This window comes from Oryctolagus cuniculus, chromosome 11, assembly GCF_051225735.1.
Source record: "Oryctolagus cuniculus isolate XC-2025 breed Fujian yellow rabbit chromosome 11, ASM5122573v1, whole genome shotgun sequence".
In the NCBI taxonomy this organism is placed as follows: Eukaryota; Metazoa; Chordata; class Mammalia; order Lagomorpha; family Leporidae; genus Oryctolagus; species Oryctolagus cuniculus.
In genome coordinates this window covers 72,252,315-72,273,660 of record NC_142877.1, presented here as the reverse complement: position 1 = coordinate 72,273,660, position 21,346 = coordinate 72,252,315, and the positions used below count along the sequence as shown (strand labels likewise).

General features: G+C 44.9%; 1 protein-coding gene and 1 pseudogene across 13 annotated transcripts in view; both read left to right on the top strand.

Annotated features, from left to right (window-relative positions):
- The first annotated feature begins 409 nt into the window (after window positions 1–409).
- Window positions 410–1,485, top strand: LOC149123522 (farnesyl pyrophosphate synthase pseudogene; annotated as a pseudogene).
- A 19,245-nt stretch (window positions 1,486–20,730) lies between these two features.
- BEST3 (bestrophin 3) overlaps window positions 20,731–21,346 on the top strand; it is a 49,988-nt gene continuing 49,372 nt past the window's right edge. For 5 of the 13 annotated variants that reach the window (XM_051846442.3, XM_017341977.4, XM_089308673.1 and 2 more), the window contains exon 1: window positions 20,802–20,960. The gene's annotated coding sequence lies outside the window, so the exon portion shown is untranslated. Of the gene's footprint in view, window positions 20,961–21,346 lie in introns of all 13 variants that reach the window. The other 8 variants (XM_089308667.1, XM_051846448.3, XM_089308664.1 and 5 more) reach the window with 7 other exon arrangements.

Sequence of the window (21,346 nt, the reverse complement as noted above, 5' to 3'; positions counted from 1 at the left end):
TCCATGCTAATGTACCTAGGAAAGCAGTGGTAGATATGCTTGACCCCTGCACTCACGCGGAGGACCTGGAAGAAGCCCCTGGCTCCTGGCTCAGGCCTGGCCCAGCTCCGACCACTGCAGCCGTTTGACAAGTGAACCAATGGATGGAAAATTCTCTCTCTTGCTCGCTATGGCTCTCTTGTGCATGCGCTCTCTCTCTTTCTCTCTTTTCCTTTCTGCCTTTCAAATAAATAAATAAATCTTTCTTAAAAAGAATGAATACATGGATTACTTAATGAGAACAATATGTGATTTCAAGAGAGAACTTAAATATATAACAAATGGTGGTTTCAGTGAGATCCTGATATTAATCCTTAACACAGACTGGCAAAACCTGGCCAAGCAAGAACCAGCATCCAGGAACAGAGCACTTTGCTCCTCTCTCAGGATGAATGGAGACCAAAAGTTGAGTGTTTATGCCAAAAAAAAAAAAAAAAGTAGGATTTCATCCAGCACTTCTCCCAGATTGCCAGGGTGCTGACTAGGGATGAGATGGAGCACCCAGGGACAGAAGATACTACAGCCCCACTTAGGGAGGCCCTGGGGTACAGTGCCACTGGTGGCAAGAACACCCAGGCTTGGATGGTGCTGTGGCATCGCAGGAGCCGGTGGTGCCAAGGAAACAGGATGCTGATAGTCTCCAGCACATCCTGACGTGGGCTAGCGTGTGGAACTGCTGCAAGCTCTCCTCCTAGTGTCAGACTACACCATGGATTCATCTCCCACCCACTAGGGACAGATCTGCTGTTATCAGAAGCAACGCATAAGCTTAGCTGCTGCCAACAATGCTCTCCGGAAGCATGCGTCTACCACCACCTGCTGTTATCCCACTGCTGGGAGCAGCCCTGTTACCTGAACCTGATGGAGCTCTTCCTGCAGAGCTCCTATCCAGCAGACCCTGGGCCTCCTCTCAGCCCTCTCGAGGGCAGATACACTGAGAAGAGGTGCAAATCCGTTGTCTAGTCCAAGACGGCTTTCTCCTCCTACCTTCCTATAGCTGCTGCCATGGATACGGCCGGCACCGCCCTAGGGAAGGTGCATGGTAATGGCAAGAAGAGCCTGCTGGAGGGGGCAGAGCTCCTTCAGAATCAGGATGACCACCCAGACTGCTCTAGGGACCCCCGTGTAGTAGGCAAGGCTGGCAATGACATCCAGGATGCAATGGGCCACTCCCAACAACATCACCCCCTGCAGGAGAATGAGGGGCAGAAAGAGGCTGAGAAGGTGGCCCCAGGGAAGGCACTATGCAAGGAGCTGGATCTGCCAGTGGTGTCCTTGCAGGGTGAGGACCGCTACAGCCACCTCATGAGTCTCACGGGGCAGTGCACGGCGCTCTTCCTGGGCCAGATCTGCAAGTGGAGAAAGCAACCTAGAGACTGCAAGTGCAGGGAGAGGAAGCGCCCAGTAAATTACTCTGAAACCTCAAAGAGGGAGAGAGACAGTTAGCAAATTAGCCTAAGTCTTAGAGGCAACTAAGGCAACATCCTCTGTCCAGGTCTGGGCAAGTCATGTTTTGTATTTGTCATCTAAGTAGCCTGACTGCCGTCCTCTGTGTTTTAACGTTTTACCATCTCATGCCTTCTGCTGGAGAAGCTGAAGCACACGTCGTTGCCATCTTTTTACTTTTTTAAGATTTATTTATTTATTTGAGAGGTGGAGTTACTGACAGAAAGAGGGAGAAACAGAGAGATCGTCCTTTCTTTCTTTTTTTTTTTTTTTCACCAGAGTGGATAGTGAGAGAGAGAGACAGAGAGAAAGGTCTTCCTTTTGCCGTTGGTTCACCCTCCGATGGCCACCACAGCTGGCGCGCTGCGGCCAGCGCATCGCGCTGATCCGAAAGCAGGAGCCAGGTACTTATCCTGGTCTCCCAAGGGGTGCAGGGCTCAAGCACTTGGGCCATCCTCCACTGCACTCCTGGGCCTCAGCAGAGAGCTGGCCTGGAAGAGGGGCAACCAGGACAGAATCCGGCGCCCCGACCGGGACTAGAACCCGGTGTGCCGGCGCCGCTAGGTGTAGGATTAGCCTAGTGAGCCGCGGCGCCGGCCGAGATCTTCCTTTCACTGATTCACTCCCCAAATGGCTGCAGCAACAGGTGCTGGGCCAGTCAGAAGCCAGGAGCTTCCTCCAGGTTACCCACGCAGGTGCAGGGGCCCAAACACTTGGACCAACCTCCACTGCCTTCTAGGCCATCAGCAGGGAGCTGGGTTGGAAGTGGAGCAGCCGGGACTCAAGCTGGTGCCCATATGGGATGCCGGCACCACATGCAGAGGCTTAACTTACTACGACACAGCACCCGCCCAATTGTTGCCATCTTTACAGATAAGAAAGCAGCAGTTAGAGACTTTTACCTTGCTCCAGATCACACAGCTGATAAGGATTCAAAAAGTCAAGTTCTTCCACTAACCCACGCCAACTGGAAGCCAGGTGTTGAAAGGCATTCAAGAAAAGGAAGAAACAGGGGCCCTGGGAAACTTCTTAAAGTGGCAGCCATTAAGTATTAGACATGCCTTCGCATGTTTGCCCTGAGCATCAGGGTAAAGGTATTCCTCTCATCCCTTCTAGGTTTTACTTATCAATTTTTATGCAGACGTCTGCTTATCCACTGCATGGTTCCTTTAGGTAGCATTTAACCTGAGCGGCAGTGTCACACAGTGGATGAGGGTGCAGGCTCTAAAATCCACCTGCCTGATTTTAATCCCAGCTCGCTATCTGCTACCTATGCAACCGCAAAACAGTACTCAGTGTGCTGTACCCTCCCTTTCCGCACCTGGAAAAAGAAAGGGATGGTGACCACAGGACCTGCCACACAGAGCTGTAGGCAGGAGTGACTGAGCCCCGACATGCACAGCACTTGACGTGATGACAGGCACATCGCAAATACTCAAGAGATGTCAGCTGTTATTGATGGATTCAGTTAACCTAGGTTAACCCTGTGGCCATATGACACCTACTTTGATCCCCTTTTACAGATGAGAAAACACAAATTATTGTAATTATAAAATATAGAACACATTATTTAAACCTTACAAAAACGTCTCGACACTAGTGTCATGGAGCAATGGGGTAAGCTGCAGCTTGCAATGCTGGCACCCCAAACTGGACCTCCAATTCCAGTCCCAGCTGCACTGCTTCTGATCCAGGTCCCTGTTAATGTCACGGGGAAGGCAGTGGAGGGTGGCCCAAGTGCTTGAGTCCCTGCCACCCATATGGGGAACCTGGATGGAGTTCCAGGCTCCAGGCTTCAGCCTGACCCAGACCTGGCTGTTACAGCCATTTCAGGAAAGGACAAACGGATGCAATATCTCTATCACTCTTTCAAATAAATAACTTTTAAAAAGATTATAAATAAGATTTTAAACAAGGTATTTTCAAAACAAACTATGAGACAAAAATTTCTCATAAAAAAACACTACATCAGGGCCGGTGCTGCGGCATAGCAGGTAAAGCTACTGCCTGCAGTGCCAGCATCCCATATGGGCACCAGTTCGAGACCCAGCTGCTCCACTTCCAATCCAGCTCTCTGCTATGGCCTGGGAAAGCAGTAGAGGATGACACAAGTCCTTGGGCCCCTACCCCATGTGGGAGACCTGGAGGAGGCTTCTGGTTCCTGGCTTCGGATCGGCGCAGCTCCAGCTGTTGCAGCCAGTTGGGGAGTGAACCAGTGGTTGGAAGAACTCTCCCTTCCTCCTTACTTCCTTCCCTCTCTTTCTCTCTGTCTCTCTGTGTGTCTCTCTCTTCCTCTCTGTATAACTCTGGCTTTCAAATAAATAAATAATCTTTTAAAAACACTACATCAGTGAAATATAGAAAGTTAAGGGAAATGTTAGATTTTGCATCAAAAACAAAATTAAGTAACATTAAACACTGACACAAAGTTTTTTTTTCTTCTGACACTGGATGTACAAGAAATATTGTAGAAGTTTTTAAATGGTTTCATTTGTACCATGATTATGTCTTAGAAAAACAACATTTCTAAGATAGAAGAGTGACAGGGACACAGACAGATGGCACACTCAGCCTCCCTGGCACTATTTAAATGTTACTCTTTCTCTTCTCAATAGGCTTGAGTGGTTGATTTCGGATGATTGTGATTCAGAATTGTAAATAATTAATATATGTTTTGTGTACCAACATATATTTTTGTTTTGAATGAAAACTACACACTCATTTCTCTATTTAAAAAAATCAATTGTTGTTGAGAACAGTTATGCATCAAAATCCTCAGGGAAATATTTCTAAGAATACTGCCCTTAAGCAAGAAGACATCAGGGTTTGCATTGTGGCATAGCCAGTTAAGTTGCTGCCTGTGATGCTGACATCCCATATCAGAGTCCAGTCTGCCCTGCTTTGGGTCCAATTCCCTGCTAATGCACCTGAAAAAGCAGAGGAAGATGGCCTGAGTGTTGGGACCCCTGCACCCATGTGAGAGAGCCAGATGGAGTTCTAGGCACCTGGCATGGCTTGGCCCAGCCCTGAATGCACAGCCATTTAGGGAGTGAACCAATAGATGGAAAATCTCGGGGCTGGCACTGTGGCGTAGCAGGTAGGGCCACCGCCGGCAGTGCCAGCATCCCATATGGGTGCCAGTTCAAGTCTCGGATGCTCCACTTCCAATCCAGCTCTCTGCTATGGCCTAGGATAGCAGTAGAAGATGGCCCAAGTCATCAGACCTCTGCACCCACGTGGGAGACTGGAAAGAAGCTCCTGGCTCCTGGCTTCAGATTTGTGCAGCTCCGGCCATTTTGGCCATTTGGGGAGTGAACCAACAGAAGGAAGACCTTTCTCTCTGTCTCTCCTTCTCACTGTCTATAACTCTCAAATAAATGAATAAATAAAAATATTTAAAAAATAAAAAATCTTTCTTTCTCTCTCCCTCTGTGTGTGTTATTCTGTCTTTCCAATAAAGAAAAATCTTAAAAAGAAAAGAATCTTAAAAAGAAAGAAGACAGGCCTCAGAATTAGCCCTTAAGGCATTTGGATCTGGCTGAAGAGCCCATGAGAGTATTTTAGGCATGGAAAGCCAAGACACTCTGGCAAAAAAAAAAAAAAAAAAAAAAAACAAAAAAAACAAAAAAAACAACTAAATGAAAGATCTCTGTGAGTGAGATCCCAGTGGAAAGAACGGGCCATCAAAGAAGAAGGTACCTTTCTCTGAAGGGAGGAGAGAACTTCCACTTTGACTACGACCTTGTCTAAATAAGATTGGAGTTGGCGAACTAAAAAGGCTTCCATAGCCTTGGCAGCTCACGACTAGAGCCTAGGGAGATTACTGACGCCATAAACAAGAGTGTCAATTTGTTTGTTAAGTCAACAACAGGAGTCACTGTGCACTTACTCCTCATGTAGGATCTCTGTCCTTAATGTGTTGTACAATGTGAATTAACGCTATAACTAGTACTCAAACAGTATTTCACACTTTGTGTTTCGGTGTGGGTGCAAACTGTTGAAATCTTTACTTAATATAAACTAAATTTATCTTCTGTATATAAAGATAATTGAAAATGAATCTTGATGCGAATAGAATGGGAGAGGGAGCAGGAGATGGGAGGGGTGTGGGTGGGGGGGAGGTTGTGGGGAGGAAAAAGCCATTGTAATCCATAAACTGTACTTTGGAAATTTATATTTATTAAATAAAAGTTAAAAAAAAAGAAGACAGGGCAGGCGCTGTGGCACAGCGGGTAAAGTCGCTGCCTGCCATGCCGTCATTCCATATGGGCACCAGTTCAAGTCCTGGCTGCTCCACTTCTGATCTAGCTCTCTGCTATGGCCTGGGAAGGCAGCAGAAGATGGTCAAAGGGCCCCTGCACCCGCGTGGGAGACCCAGAAGAAGCCCCTGGCTCCTGGCTTCGGATCGGCTCATCTCAGGCCATTGTGGCCATCTAGGGAGTGAACCAGCAGATGACCCTTCTGTGACTCTCCGACTCTCTTTCTCTCTCTCTCTCTCTCTCTCTGCCTTTCAAGTAAATAAATAAATCTTTTAAAAAGTTATATATGTTTAAGAAAGAAAGAAAGAAGGAAGGAAGAAAGAAAGAAGGCATCTAGGGAAACAGTTACACACCTCAGTTTTGGTCTTTTCCAAGTATAGGAGAAGACCAAAACTGAGGGTGATCTCCTGCTGTGGCCTAGGAACCCCAAGGAGGCAAGCGGGAGGGTAGGGCAGCTGAAGACTGTTGCAAATGTGAAGACCTGGGAGACTCCACCAATGTCTGGAAATCCAAATGCGAGAAGCTTAGACAATGAGGAAATGGTGGCCAGTTAGTAAAAGGACAATCACGGAGAGACATGAGAGGAATGGAGATAGGTCGAGGACCAAAATGACTTGTAAGTCACAGCAGAAAGGTTACATTCATTGATTTCAAAAGCTACTGAAGGGGTAGACATTTAGCACCATGGTTAAGACACTGCTTGGGGTACTTGCAATTCCATATCAATGTGCCTAAGTTTGATCCACTCCATATTCCAGCTTCCTGCTAATGCATACCCTGGTACGTCAAGGTGATGGCTCAAGTGCACTTGTTCTCTGTCGCTCCCCCTCTTCGTGGAGGAACGACACAGAACCCTGCCTAGGCTTCATATCCGAGTCACGGCACCATTATGTCGCTCCCCCTCTTCGTGGAGGAGCAACACAGGACCCTGCGCTGTTCTCTCGTCTGCTCGGCCCTCCCCGGGTTTGCTGCTGGTTCTTCCCGGGTTGGCTACTATCCCTTCCACCTCCGTGGAAGGGCAGTTCCCCCTGGCCGCATTCCCCACTTCCGCAGGGGAGCGGCACACCGCCGGCCGGCTTTCTCGGGGGCTGCACGGGTTCCCTCAGATGTTCCCCATAGATGTTCCTGGTGCATGCCGTCTCTCTCCTCCTTTATAGTCCTTCTCCGCCAATCCCAACTCGGCTGCCCACACGCCGAGTACGCTGCTCTCCTCCAATCAGGAGCAAGTCCTACAGTCTATCAGTTGAACTGGAGGCAGCTGTGCGGAAGCTGTTTACTTCTCTCCCAACGCCACATTGTGGGAGAGCAGATGCATAGAATAAGTCTTAATTCGAGTAACTTAGTCTAGTCCGGATTGCTCCCCACAGTTCTCTAATTAAAATAGTAATAATAATAATAAGTCTACTAAAGAGATCCCTGGATTGTGGTAGAAGGAAGTGAATTATTGCTAAGGATAAATCTGAGTCAAAAGGGAAAAAATATGGCAACCTCCCCTCTCCCCCAACCCAAACACACACAAGTAAGCTTCCTAGCAAGTCTATTTCCTGTGCTTACAATAATGACACATTCTGCCTTCATAAATTTGAGCTGTGGTTTCTCCTGTTTTTCTTTTCCTTGAGTGATTTGGTCGCTGCTCTATTGAAAACATGCAGAAGTGCACGTTATCATCAAAAAGCCTAGCTACACGGCCAGATGTGTCCTGAGTATTTCTTGTACCCTTTAGCTTCCTAGATTGACTTGAGCCATCCTAGAGACCATGGAGCTTCAAAGTTAGCATTGAGTCTCACTGGGATTGCATGAGAGAAGGGGGAAGGATTCAAATGGGTATGGGTGATGCATGGGCCATGGGAAAGGAGCAGGTTTGCTAATTCATTTTGGAAAGGACGACTCCTACCCTTGCTAACACTGACTCCCCTGTGCTGCTTCACACCTCCGCACTAATTCTGTTCCTCGTGTCAAACTATAACCTCTTCCTGCCTCACACGATGCACTGAGACATCTGTCTTTCTGTCTGGACAGTGAGTTTCTGAAGGCAGGGGTGGAGTCTCACTCATATGTACATCCCCAGCTTCTAGCACCTGACGTGGTGAACAACTATGACTTGGTTGAATGAAGGAACCAAATGCTCAAATACATTTTTTCCTTTTTTAACCCTAAGAAACTTTTTACCTAATGAAACTTTTTGACTTGTAGACTACAAAGTAAAGTAGAATGTATTGTTTTTGTTCTCAAAATTCCTTCAGTCCCTGTGGTAGCCAATGGAAATTTATGGCATCTGAATTTTTAAATTTTTACTTATTCTCATGAGTTAAATTGATTTGAAAGGCAGAAAGAGAAAGAGAGAGAGAGAGAGAGAGATATGTCATCTACCTGCTGGTTCACTCCCCAAATGCCCACAACAGCCAGGGCTAGGCCAGGTCAAAGTCAGTAGCCCAGAACTCTATTCATGTATCCCTTGTAGTTTGCGTGGCCTAAGCACTTGAGCCATTATCTGTTGCTTCCCAGGGTGTGAGTTAGCAGGATGCTGGATCAGAAGTGGAGTAGCTGGGACTCAAACACTCCAAGATGGGATGCAGGTGTCCTAAGCAGCAGTTGAGCAGGTGTACCACATACCTGCCCCCTGATTACTTATTAGGTCCCCAAACCTCAGAGTCAGATAAACAAAGGAGAATGGACCTGCCAATTAAAAGAGGCAGAGGCCCTAAACAGCACTCTGACGTCAGAATCAGCCCTTAAGACATTCAGATCTGGCTGAAAAGCCCAAGAGAGCATTTCAGGTATGGAAAGCCAAGATGCTGTGGCAAAAAATGATCTACATGAAGGATCTCTGTGAGTGGGACCCCAGTGGAAAGAAGGGGCCATCAAAGAAATATGTACTTTTCTCTGAAGGGAGGAGAGAACTTCCACTTTGCTTATGGCCTTGTCTAAATACTGATGAAGTTTTTGGACCTAAAATGCTTCCATAGCCTTGGTAACTCATGTCAAGAGCCTCAGGTGATCACTGATGTCATAAACAAGAGTGTCAATTGTTAAATCAACAGCAGGAGTCACTGTGTTCTTACTCCCCATGCAGGACCTCTGTCCTTAATGAGTTGTACTATGAGATTTAACTGCAAAACTTGTTTTCAAACAGTACTCTATACTTTGTGTGTCTGTGTGGGTGCAAACTGTGGAAATCTTAGTATAGAGTTCGCCTTCTGTATATAAAGTTAATTAAAAATGAATCTTAATGAAGAATGGGATGGGAGAGAGAGTAGGAGGTGGGATGGGAGTGGGAGTGGGAGAGTGGGTATAGGGGGAAGAACCGCTATATTCCTAAAGCTGTACCTATTCATTAAATAAAAGCTTTCTTTAAAAAAAAAATAGACACAGAGGGACGTATAAATGCTTTACACAAGAGATAAATTAACATAAATTAAGGCTCATTAAAAATTCCCACACCTTGGAATTCACCCTAAAGTAGAGGTTCTTTAGGTCCATGAATTCCTAGCAAGTCCAAGAATGAAGTTCAGGAGAGTTCCTACACACAGAAGAAATCAAAGAAAAATGAGGTCAATGGACACATGTTCAGGGAGGGAGGTGATCCAAGATCTCATTAGATTCTTTTTTTTTAAATATTTATTTTATTTATTTGAAAGACAAAGTTACAGAGAGAGGTAGAGCCAGAGAGAAAGAGAGATCTTCCATCTGCTGGTTCACTCCCCAAACAGCTGTAATGGCCGGAGCTGAGCTGATCCAAAGCCAGGAGCTTCTTCCAGGTCTCCCACAAGGGTGCAGGGGTCCAAGTACTGCTTTCCTTTTTCTTTTTTTCTTTTCTTTTTTTTTTTTTTTTTTTTTTTTTTACAGGCAGAGTGGACAGTGAGAGAGAAAGAGAGAAAGAGAAAGGTCTTCCTTTGCCATTGGTTCACCCTCCAATGGCCGCCACAGCTGGTGCGCTGCGGCCGGCGCACTGCGCTGATCCGATGGCAGGAGCCAGGTACTTCTCCTAGTCTCTTATGGGGTGCAGGGTCCAAGCACTTGGGCCATCCTCCACTGCACTCCCGGGCCACAGCAGAGAGCTGGCCTGGAAGAGGGGCAACTGGGACAGAATCCGGCGCCCCGACCGGGACTAGAACCCGGTGTGCCGGCGCTGCAAGGCAGAGGATTAGCCTAGTGAGCCGAGGCACTGGCCCATCAAGTACTGCTTTCCTACACCACAGTACAGAGCTGAATTTGAAGCAGAGTAGCCGGGACTTGAACTGGTGCCCATATGGAATGCTGATGCCGCAGGCCGGGGCTTTAACCTGCTGTGTCACAGCACCAGCCCCTCTCATTAGATTCTAAAAGAGGTCTAAGATTCAAACCCATGTACTCCAATATGGGATGTGCGTGTCTGAACTGCCAGGCTAAACATTTGCTCCCTGAGCATTTTCTTTTTTAAACAAAGTGATAAGATTATTTTCAAAAATTGCAGGGGCTATTTATAGAAGTGTATAGAAGGCAGAACCTTCTATAATTGGCAACTAGTAGTAACCTAAAAATGATGAACCTTAAGGCTGACCTCAAGGAAAGAAGTGTTGTTTGGTGGAAGAGCAGGGTAGGAGGGAAGAATCACAAAACAGGCTTCTCCCACATGGTAGCCCTGCATCTCAGGAGCTCAAAGGGAGGTGGCAACTGGTCGTGGAAGATCCTGGCCCCATCTAGCTCACTGTGGACTGTGTGAGGACACACAACTCCACACAAGAATAAAACTGCCTGTAAGAGGTAGAAGCAATTGCATAGTGTCACTCATGGTTGTGCCAGTCAGGCTGGTATGTGGTTCAACCAGTTCCTGGAGGAGCTCAAGCTCTGTCCTCTGAATCAGATTAAAATCTCCCTTCCTCCTAAATGGACAAAGAGCTGCTTTCAACTTTCTGTTTTCTATACGAAAGCGATTTAAACCCTTCCCGGAAAGGCTATGGACAGGTGCATATTTGCCACGAGTAACTGCTGCTGTTTCCAACATGTCTGAGTTCAAGCTCTCTAGTGTGCTGTCACAGGAATCCACGCCAAAAGCCAAAATGCCCCTTTGTTTGGTTACCACTAAGTACTAAGTGCACCCTGGAGTACTTGGGACAGAGGGAAAGGCAGACTTTTCTCTTGTCATGTTGGAAAGAACAATTAGGAAAGGAAAAAGCAGCTTCATTCTGAAAAATAGTGTATATAAGGAAGCTGTGGGTCTGGAGACTTACCCACTTCAAATTATCCATGCCCATATTCCTCCTAGACGTTCTGTGCATAACCAGGGACACGTATTACCTCCGTTTGAAGACCACTGCTTTAACCCACCCCCATTGACTCCAATAGATACAGAAACCACAGCCCAAGGTAGTGGCCTGGCCAAGACCTACGTTATCCAGATCCCAGACAAATGAACTTTCAGTTCTACCCAATGCCCTTTTCTGTGACCTTGGGTAAATCGGTTGACCTCTTTGGGGCTTATTTCTCTTACCTGTAAAATGAGAGAGCAGATGACCTCCCTGCTGGCGCCTTTCTTACTCCTCTAGGTCTATATTCCATTCTCTTCACCCTGCACTAGGCCACTGCAGGTGGATATGTTTAAACAGCCCCAATGGGCACCACAGGCATCTGGCTTCTGATGGGGGCCAGTCAATGGGAGGCTCTGGCAGGAGCTTGGAAGGCAGAGAGTAAAATGGGACCATTTGTTCAACTGGCTCCCCTGCTCAGTTACTGTGGGTTGTCTGGGTCCTGCCCAAGGGCACAGATGCTGTCTGGCCTTCTCTTCACTCGGCTGCCCTCTCTGGGGGACCAGTTAGTCCTCCCTCCCCTCTCCTATGCAGGTGTAGGGGTGGTAACATTTTCCCAGAGAATCCCATCCCACTAAATCCACACTGGCTCTCTCCCAGCCCCTTCCCCTCTATCTCCCTGCTGCAATTAATTTTTTTTAAGGAAGGAAGAAGGACCTGGAAGCAACTCAATATTCTCAATTTTCAAGGACAGACATTTGACATAGTGATTAAGATGTCCCTTGGGATACCTGCATCCCATATTGCACCGCCTGAACTCAAGACCCGACTCCAATCCCAATTCCAGCTAAGGCACACTGGGTGGAGCTGAACAAGTAGTTGGATCCCTGATAGCCATGTGGAAATCCTGGATTGTTTTCCCAGCTCCCAGCTTGGGGATATGCTGTTGCAGACATTTAAGGATGAACCAATGAAGGATGGTATCTCTCTCTCTCTCTTTTTCTCTCTCTGTCTCTCTCTCCACCTCCCTCCATCCCTCCTTCCCTCCAAATAAATTAAATAAATATTTTTAAAAAGAAACATTCTAAATTTCCTTCTTAATCCCTTAAAACTTTTTTTGAAAGCAATAGTTAATGATGTCACTCTAAATATATTTCTGGACTCAGTTAAATATCAAAGCAAGTAAAATGCTTCAAAATTAAGAGAGTTTTAACCTCCTGTTTTGAAAAGTTCTAGCCCTAGAGAAAAGTTTCAGAAACAGCTCAGCACTCCCATATCCCCTCCTCTCAGCTTCCCCTAATGTGTGTGTGCGTGGTTTTTTTGTTTGTTTGTTTTTTGGCCAGGCAGAGTTAGACAGTGAGAGAGAGAGAGAGAGTCAGAGAGAGAATTATAGACAGTGAGAGAGAGACAGAGAGAAAGGTCTTCCTTCCGTTGGTTCACTTCCCTAATGGCTGCTACGGCCCGCGCTGCGTTGATCCAAAGCTAGGAGCCAGGTGATTCCTCCCGGTCTCCTGTGCAGGTGCAGGGACCCAAGCACCTGGGCCATCCTCCACTGCCCTCCCAGGCCACAGCAGAGAGCTGGACTGGAAGAGGAGCAACCGGGACTAGAACCCGGCGCCCCAACTGGGACTAGAACCCAGAGTGCCGGCACCACAGGCAGCGGATTAGCCAAGTGAGCCACGGTGCCGGCCCGATCAGTTGTTTTGTATAATGTCCCTCAGTTTATGTTGGTCCGATGTTTATCCATGATTCCACTGAGTTCTGCCTTTGGGGCAGGAAGATCATAGAAATGGCATTGTGCCTTCTTGTTGTGCCCTGTTAAGATCCATGGTGTCAATTCCCGGTGATGTCAACTTTGGTCAGTTGAATATGTGAAAGTAAGCTAAGTTTCATCTCTGTGAAGTCACTACTTTTCCCTTTGTAACTGAAAGTATCTTACAGAGAGATACTTTGGAGACCAGGCAAGCATCTGTTTCTCAACATGGCTTTCCCTCACTATTTTTTAGTATTTACCCATGATTCCTGGCTCTATTCAATGATGACTTTTCTAGTTCAATATTTATGTTTATATTTATAAAAATAGAGCTAGTCCTTCTCTCCACTTGCTTGTTCAGTTATTTAAATCAATATGGACAAAGGGATATGTGGTTTTCTGAGCTACAATTCATTAAAACCATTATTTATTTTTTTAGCTCAAGTTGTCCCAAATTTCAGAGGGAACTACTTCAGTTTGGCTCTTGTGTCATTTTTTCCACATTATTTTTTAGTACTCCCTTAGTTTCTGGCACCACAAAATGTTCAAGTTCATCTGCTATTTTCCCTGGAGTTAACCATTCCACCAAGGAACCCTCTAACTTATTTGCTTAATGCTAATATACATATAGAGTAATTTCAGGAATGTTAACTCTTTCCTCTGTGACAAACAAATTTACTAATTATAATGTCTATGTTCAATTGTTTATGTCTATACCTTAACAGTATACAATCAAAATACTCTATTCCAAAATTGGTTAGTTCTTCCCCAACTTCTTAAGGTTACGATATCCATTTGTAATACAGTTACATCCATTTGTTATTCTTTGTGTTCTCATTGGGCTCCTTCTACACCTTATAGATTTTTAACTATTGGGTGGGGTTGGGGGATATAAAACATTAGCATGGCTCTAAGAGTTAGATCTACACAAAAAATACATCCGTTCAGTGGGTAAATCTGTTGACCTCGGCCCTGCTACCTCATTCCCACTTCTTCATTCTTCTCACCTCATCCCCAAACAATCCTTGAGTAGCCAATCTCATCAGTTTCATTCTTGTAATATTTCTTTGGCACAAGTGAAGACATGTATGTATATTTTGTTTCCCCTTTTTTCTCTTTCATGAAAGGTAGAACACTATGGACTCTTATTAAAATTAAATCCACACAACATAAAATTAATCATTTTAAAGCATACAGTTCTGTAGCATTTAATACATTCATGACGTTGTGCAACTACGTCTATCTAGTTCTGAAGTGTTTTCATCAACCTGAAGGAGTCCCTGCACTCCTCAGGAGCTACTTCCCGCCCCCCCCCCCCCCCATAGTGCCTGGTACTGGCTGATCTGTTTTATTACTTCGTGGATGTACCTATTCTGGGTATTTGTTACAGGTGAAATTATTTAACATGTGACCTTTTATATTTGATTGTTTTCACTTATCATAATAATACTTTCAGTATTCAAATGCAATGCAGCACGTATCAATACTCCATTCCTTTTGATGGTTAATAATTTTTAGTGTCTGGATACACCGTTGTGTTTACCCATACATCAGCTGATAAACATTTAGGTTGTTCTGGCTATCATGAATAGCACTGCTATAAATATTCAAGTACACTTTCTACAACTTATTGTGTTTTTAATTTAATTATGTATCTATGGAGTATGTGTTCAAATATCTGTTTCTAGGAGCAGAATTGCTGGATCATACGATTCATGTTTAACTTTCTTTTTTTAAAGATTTATTTATTTATTTGAAAATCAGAGTTACACAGAGAGAGAAGGAAAGGCAGAGAGAAAGAGAGAGAGAGAGAGAGAGAGAGAGAGAGAGGTCTTCCACCCACTGGTTCACTCCCCAAGTGGCCGCAACAGCCGGAGCTGTGCCAATCTGAAACCAGGATCCAGGCGCTTCCTCTAGGTCTCCCACGTGGGTGCAGGAGCCCAAGGACCTGGGCCATCTTCTGCTGCTTTCCCAGGCCAAGGCAGGGAGCTGGATTGGAAGTGGAGCAGCTGGGACAGAACCTGCACCCATATGGGATGCTGGCATTGCAGGCCACAGCTTTATCCACTATGCCACAATGCCGGCCCCTGAATCAGATTTTAATTGCATATAATTAAGTATAAAAATATGGTTGCTGGAGCTGGTGTTATGGTAAAGTAGGTTAAGCCTCTACTTGCAATACCTGCATCCCATATGAGAGTCATTTCAAGTACTGGCTGCTCCGTTTCCAATCCAGTTTCCTGCTAATGTGCCTGGGAAAGCAGCAGATGATAACCCAATTGCTTGAGACCCTGCAATCCACGTGAGAGACCTGAATGGAGTTCCAGGCCTCTGGTTTTGGCCTGGCCCAGCCCTGGCTATTGTAGCCATTTGGGCAGTGAATCAGGGGATGGAAGTTCTCTCTTTCTCTCTCTCTCCTTCCCTCCCTCCCTCCCCTTCTGTCAGATGCTCTCTGCCTTTCACATAAATAAATAAATCTTTAAAAAATGTATATGGAGGGGCCAACACTGTGACATAGCAGGTAAAGTTGCGGCCTGCAATTCCAGCATGCCATGTGGGTACTGGCTCGAGACCTGGCTGCTCCACTTCCAATCCAGCTCCCTGCTAATGCATCTGGGAAAGCAGCGGAGAACGGCTCAATTGCTTGGGCCCCTGAGCCCATGTGAGAGACCTGGAAGAGGCTCCTGGCTCCTGGCTCCTGGCTCCTGGCTCCTGGCTCCTGGCTCCTGGCTTTGGCCTGGCCCAGCCCCAGCTGTTGCAGCCATTTGGGTAGTGAACCAGGGGAAGGAAGGCCTTTCTCTCTTTCTCCTTTCCATCTCTCTCTCCCTTTATAGCTCTGCTTTTCAAATAAATACATAACTCTTTAAAAATATATGTATAAATCATATATACATATATATATGGAGCAGAAACTTAGTTCTCCCCTTTGCCCCCTTACTCCAAACTTACTATTGCCCAGTGCAGTAACCACACTACTAAGAATCCATTACATGTTAAGAAACCATTATGTGCAAGGAACGCTACAATCACCATGTCTGAGAACCAGAACCAACAATTGTTTCTCATTTCCACTGACATATTACTACATAAGGAAGATTTTAGAGTCATCCACGTGTTTTTATGTAGCAGTTTTCTATTTACCAAAATGAGGTAACTTCGGAAAGATCATAGAAAAATGGAATCCAAAAATAAGTTTATTTTGGTGAAAGTTTTGAGGGGCTAGCACTGTGGCACAGTAAGTTAAGCCTCCACCTGTAGCACCGGCATTCCACACAGGCACTGCTTCTAGTCCCAGCTGCTCCACTTTCAGTCCAGCTCCTGCTAATGGCCTGGGAAAGCAGTGGAAGATGGCCCAAGTGCCTGGGTCTCTGCTACCCACATGGGAGACCCGGAAGAAGGTCCTGGTTCCTGGCTTCGGTTCCCCCCAGCTCCAGCCATTGCACCCATTTGAGGAGTGAACCAGCACATGGAGGACCTCTCTCTCTTTCTTTCCCTCCCTCTGTAACTCTGCCTCTCAAATAAATAAATCTTTAAAAATTGAAATGCATGCATAACTCATCCATAATATGCATTTTCCACAAACTTTTTGAAGTTTCCTTTACCCACCCCGTAATATAATTCCCAACACCTTCTACCATTACAGTGATAAAGTAGAAGAATTTCACAGCTGTCTGGAAGAAACAGTATCCTTGGATTTGTGTGTTTGTGTGTTTTTTTTTTTTTTTTTTTGTGAAAGTGAACTGATTTTAAATTGATTCTCTGTTGCAATTGTTTTTTTCATTCGCAATCTGGAATGATTTTGAGCTGAGCAAGACCAACTGTCATTGATTATAGAGTAGGGAACACACTTTCAGCACCACAGCAGGATTTCTCTAGACCAAGCTTTTCTCTCTAAAATAGAACAAAGTCTCTGTGCCTTCTATTAGGAAAGGATTACCTCCAGAATTTGAACTAATGCATTTCTGTTTTGTTGAGTTGGCAGTTACTCTATGCACAGAGAGCACTGATGACTCCTCAAATATCCAGTCTCTCAAGAGCGTGGAGTCCCAGCTGTAATAAAACTCCACTGGCATTCTAGTCCTAGGAGTCCCAGCCGTTTCACTCCCGAAGTCAAAGAGAAAATACTATTTTTCAAAAGGGAGAGAAAAAAATTAGTTGGAGAGTTCCCCCTACCTTCATTGGTTTGATTTTGGGCAGAGTTCTATGGCCAAGAGCACATATCAGAAAACTACCCCGACCAGCTGCTTGATACTCCACCAGTAGGTAAATCCAGCAAGCAGGCAACACGCAGGAAAGGATGTGGCCTGTGTTCTTAAGAAGCTCACCATCTGACTGTGCCAGTAAACATCTACTCATAGGAAAAGATCGCTCTGAGTAGCTCTCAAATCAACTGAACCAAGGTATTGTGGTATGGAAAAAATAATAGCTGTTCTCTGCTTTATGTATTTCTTTTCTTAATTTTTACTTATTTACGTTTATGTGAAAAGCAGAGATGCATAGGAGAGAAAGAGACCGAGATCAAGACCTAGACAGATCTCTCATGTAACTGGTCCACTTTCCAGATGCCTGCAACAGTCAGGAGCCTGGAACACAATCAGGTCTTCCAGGTAGGTGGCAAGGATCTGAGTCCTCACCCGCTGCCCCCCAGGGTGCGTATCAGCAGAAGCTGGAATGCAAACCAGAGCCAGGACGTGAACCCAGGCGCTCCTCTGTTCTGAGTTGTGAGCGTCCCCAACAGTGTCTTAACAGCTGTGCCAAACACTCACCTTACTCTGAAATTTTCTTGAACGTGTGACACTGACTACTGTCGTGTTTTCTAGAAACTTCCAGTAAGTAGAAAGGTGACTGAGTGGCAGAAACGAGCATTGACAGAAAGAAAACAGCATCAGCTGAACTGGGGAATCATTCATCCAACGATAAAGACGTGCTTCTCATCTCAGGGAGTGGGCTATCTGTGGGTGATACTCTGACATGACACGCATGTTCTGTTTCCCTGACATCTGGTGATATCAGCACACATGGATGGTCTTTGTTTAAATACAAGAGGGGTTGCGAATTAGTGATATATAATTTTTTTGACAGGCAGAGTTAGACAGTGAGAGAGAGAGACAGAGAGAAAGGTCTTCCTTTGCCTTTGGTTCACCCCCCAAGTGGCTGCTATGGCCAGTGCATTGCGGCCAGCGCGCTGCGCCAATCCGAAGACAGGAGCCAGGTGCTTCCTCCTGGTCTCCCGTGTGGGTGCAGGGCCCAAGGACCTGGGCCATCCTCCACTGCCCTCATGGGCCACAGCAGAGAGCTGGACTGGAAGAGGAGCAACCAGGACAGAATCCGGAGCCCCAACCGGGACTAGAACCCAGGGTGCCGGCGCCACAGGCGGAGGATTAGCCTAGTGAGCCATGGCGCCGGCCAAATTAGTGATATTTTAAATTCTATTATGTGTCTGCACTGCTGAGCAGACATCACTCTGTACAAAACAGCTTTCCACAAAGGGAGATGAACAACTCCTTCTGAAAAAGACAGCATGAAAACCAAATTCTCTTTAATTACAGCAAAATTGCAACAGGTGTTAGTCTTAGTACTAGGTACATGGGTGTTCACTGTGTTCTTCTTAAAAGAGTTCTTTTGGGGAAATTCATAATAAAAAGTTTTGGAGAAGTACTAGAAAGAAAAAGAGAAAATGGGAAGGAGAGGGAGGAGGAGAGGGGAGAGGGGAGGAGAGGGGAGATGAACAGGAGTAAAGGTTGATTTATCTTGACACCTGTGGATGAATGTCATTATCCTCATCATTTGGAAATGATCACGTGTTCTTTTTTATGAATTGTCCTGTCACTGGAGTTTTACTGAAATCAAAGACAAGTGGACTGTTAAAAATCATAGCGGTCAGAATCTCGTAACTTGATGCTATCTGTCAAGAGAAAATATGACTGGTATAGTTATTTCATATAGCCCTAAAATTGCCCATGGGCCTATCATATTGTTTGTAATTAATTACAGGAGGTAAAATATTCTCTACAAACAACTGGAAAGATGAAGTGAATGTGTGATAACACCATTCTAGAGTAGCAGGATAGAGGGTACTTTATTCTTTATATGTTGTTTTTATTTTGTATATATCATGCCATGTATAAAATCATGTCACTTATGGTTTCTAGAAGAATAGGCCTGTTTTAAATAAGAAATTTTAATGGTTTCTCTTTAAAAATCCCATAAAAAGTAAAGTTTGCAATTTGCTATTTGTTAGATATTTTGAAATAAGCGAAAGTGTTTCATCTCTTCTAAGGAGTTAAATTCTGAACAGCACCTTTCAGTACTTGTTAGAACTAGCCACCAGATTCAGCTCAACTATGGGAGTTTCAACATTCAGTCTAATTATTGACTAATTTCATTTAGAATGGATCTCCAACAATTAATTAGTCCTTCCTCAAAGTAGTGCAATGGGAGAGGAACATAATTGCCAACCAACAGTGTGTACAGCACCCCCAAGAGGAGTCAGGCAATCACTACTGCTGGAAATCATGCCCAGTTTCAGATTCATCCAGCAGGAGATGCAAGGATGAGCATTTTACAAAATATCTCATGTTTTACCTCATAAACTTTTGTGTTTGGCTCAAATTCAATAGCATCGACCAATCTTGCAAACTTTCAAAAGTGCAACATCTGATCTGTTTGACCACTTTTCCTGGGAACCCAAGTATAAAAAGTAGGGCATTATATATCTGCCTTTTATATGTTCACAAATTCCCCCAAATATCCTAACAGCAAAGATATATTGAACATCGATTATTCACAGGGAGCCATGCTGAAACTCTGAACAGGAATAGAGGCAGGAAACTGAAAATACCTGAAGAGCTCTGCTTTTCCCTCTTACAGTTTATGGTAAAGAAACCAGCTAAATATATACCACACTTAAAAAATACTTTAGAGGAGCTGGTGCTGTAGTGTAATGGGAAAAGATGCTGCCTGTAGTGCTGGCATCCCATATGGGCACCTCTTTCCTGGTTGCTCCACTTCCTATCCAGATCTCTGCATTGGCCTGGGAAAGCAGTGGAAGATGGCCCAAGAGTCCTTGGGCCCCTGCACCCTCATGGGAGACCCAGAAAATCTCCTGGCTCCTGGCTTCGGATCAGCACAGCTGCAGCCATTGCTGCCATTTGGAGAGTGAACCAGAGATGGAAGACCTCTCTCTCTCTCTGCCTCTACTTCTCTGTAACTCTGCCTTTCAAATAAATAAATAAATCTTAAAAGAAACTTTAGAAAAATTTTAATTATATATATTCTTAATTTTCAAATAGGCATTTTTTTAATATCTTTCCCCACAAAAATACCTGGTTTTGAGTCATTTACTTAAGGTGTAACAATTGGTACTCAAATTACTTTGGAAGGAGAGGTCCCTGAAATCAATTATTCCATTATTTGAAGATTGCTGAAGAACTCCATTTCATAAAGGGAAATATGCAGGCATAATCCTCCTAAGACATGTTGAGTAATTTAAAGTTTTCTGAGCTGACCATGGAAGAATAACAAATGTAACCAATCAGTGTGTCATTCATTTCCAGCATATCAAGCCATTACATGTTGTCATTCTCCATCCTCTTCGGAAACACACATGCGTGCACACATGTGTGAACATATATACACACATGCACATGCACGTACACACTCCCAAACATACTTGTTGCTTGTAAGAATATCCTCAAGATTTCTCAAATGTTTATATTCTTGTCTGCCCCAATCCACAGCTTCCTATTCTTCATTTCAAGCCCACAAAGATGTCCTAATTCCCACTGTGGACAGGTGGAGCCTCTTCAGAACGCTTCACAGGGAACTTCTCTTCCTTGATCCCGCGATAGAGTCAAAATAACCTAACAGACTTCAGTGGCCCGACATCCTTCACGTCACTGCCGGCTCTTCATTCAGAGGTGCTTTGGTGGCAGGTGGAGTTATAATTATAGAAGAGAGAAAAAGCAACATCAGCAGCTGTTGCTTCTGTCTGTCCCCAGCTATAACTGTCATCAGTGGGCAAACTGGCATAAACAGGCCTCCACAAGTGGAAAAACATTTAACCCCTGCGCTTGGGCCACTCTGGGTCCTCAGAGCAGCCAGAGAACAGAAAGTCTGACTGTGCATGAGGGAAGGGTGAAACCGAGAGGCAGCCATCGACCTGACGGCACCTCTTCAGGGGGAGCCTGAAACTGGAAGATTCTCTTTCCTGTTGGAGACTCCAAGCCACATAAATAGGTTAGTGTACAGAGTAAACCTCTGCCTTTTCCTTCTGACCTCTACTCTATGTGATCTTGGGTTTATGGGCAGAATTCAAATAGAAGGGTGACCTAGCAAATGAAAGAAAGGAATGTTATTTAAGGACCGTTATTTTAAAACTCCTATGCCCATGAGAACAAATTATCCAATGAACTTAAATTGTTATGTTCCTCTCCCAGTTTTGGCTGTGGTCATATTAGACAAATAGACAGGAAAGAGGTGGAAAAATGAAACCGGTTTTGTGGCATGAGGCCCAGGCTTTTGTAATGCTGCTTACTTGTGCCCAAAGGCCCTGGTTTCTGTACTGAAATCAGTAATGTTGAAGGTTAAGTTTGTGATGAAAAAAAAAATGCTATGATTGCAGC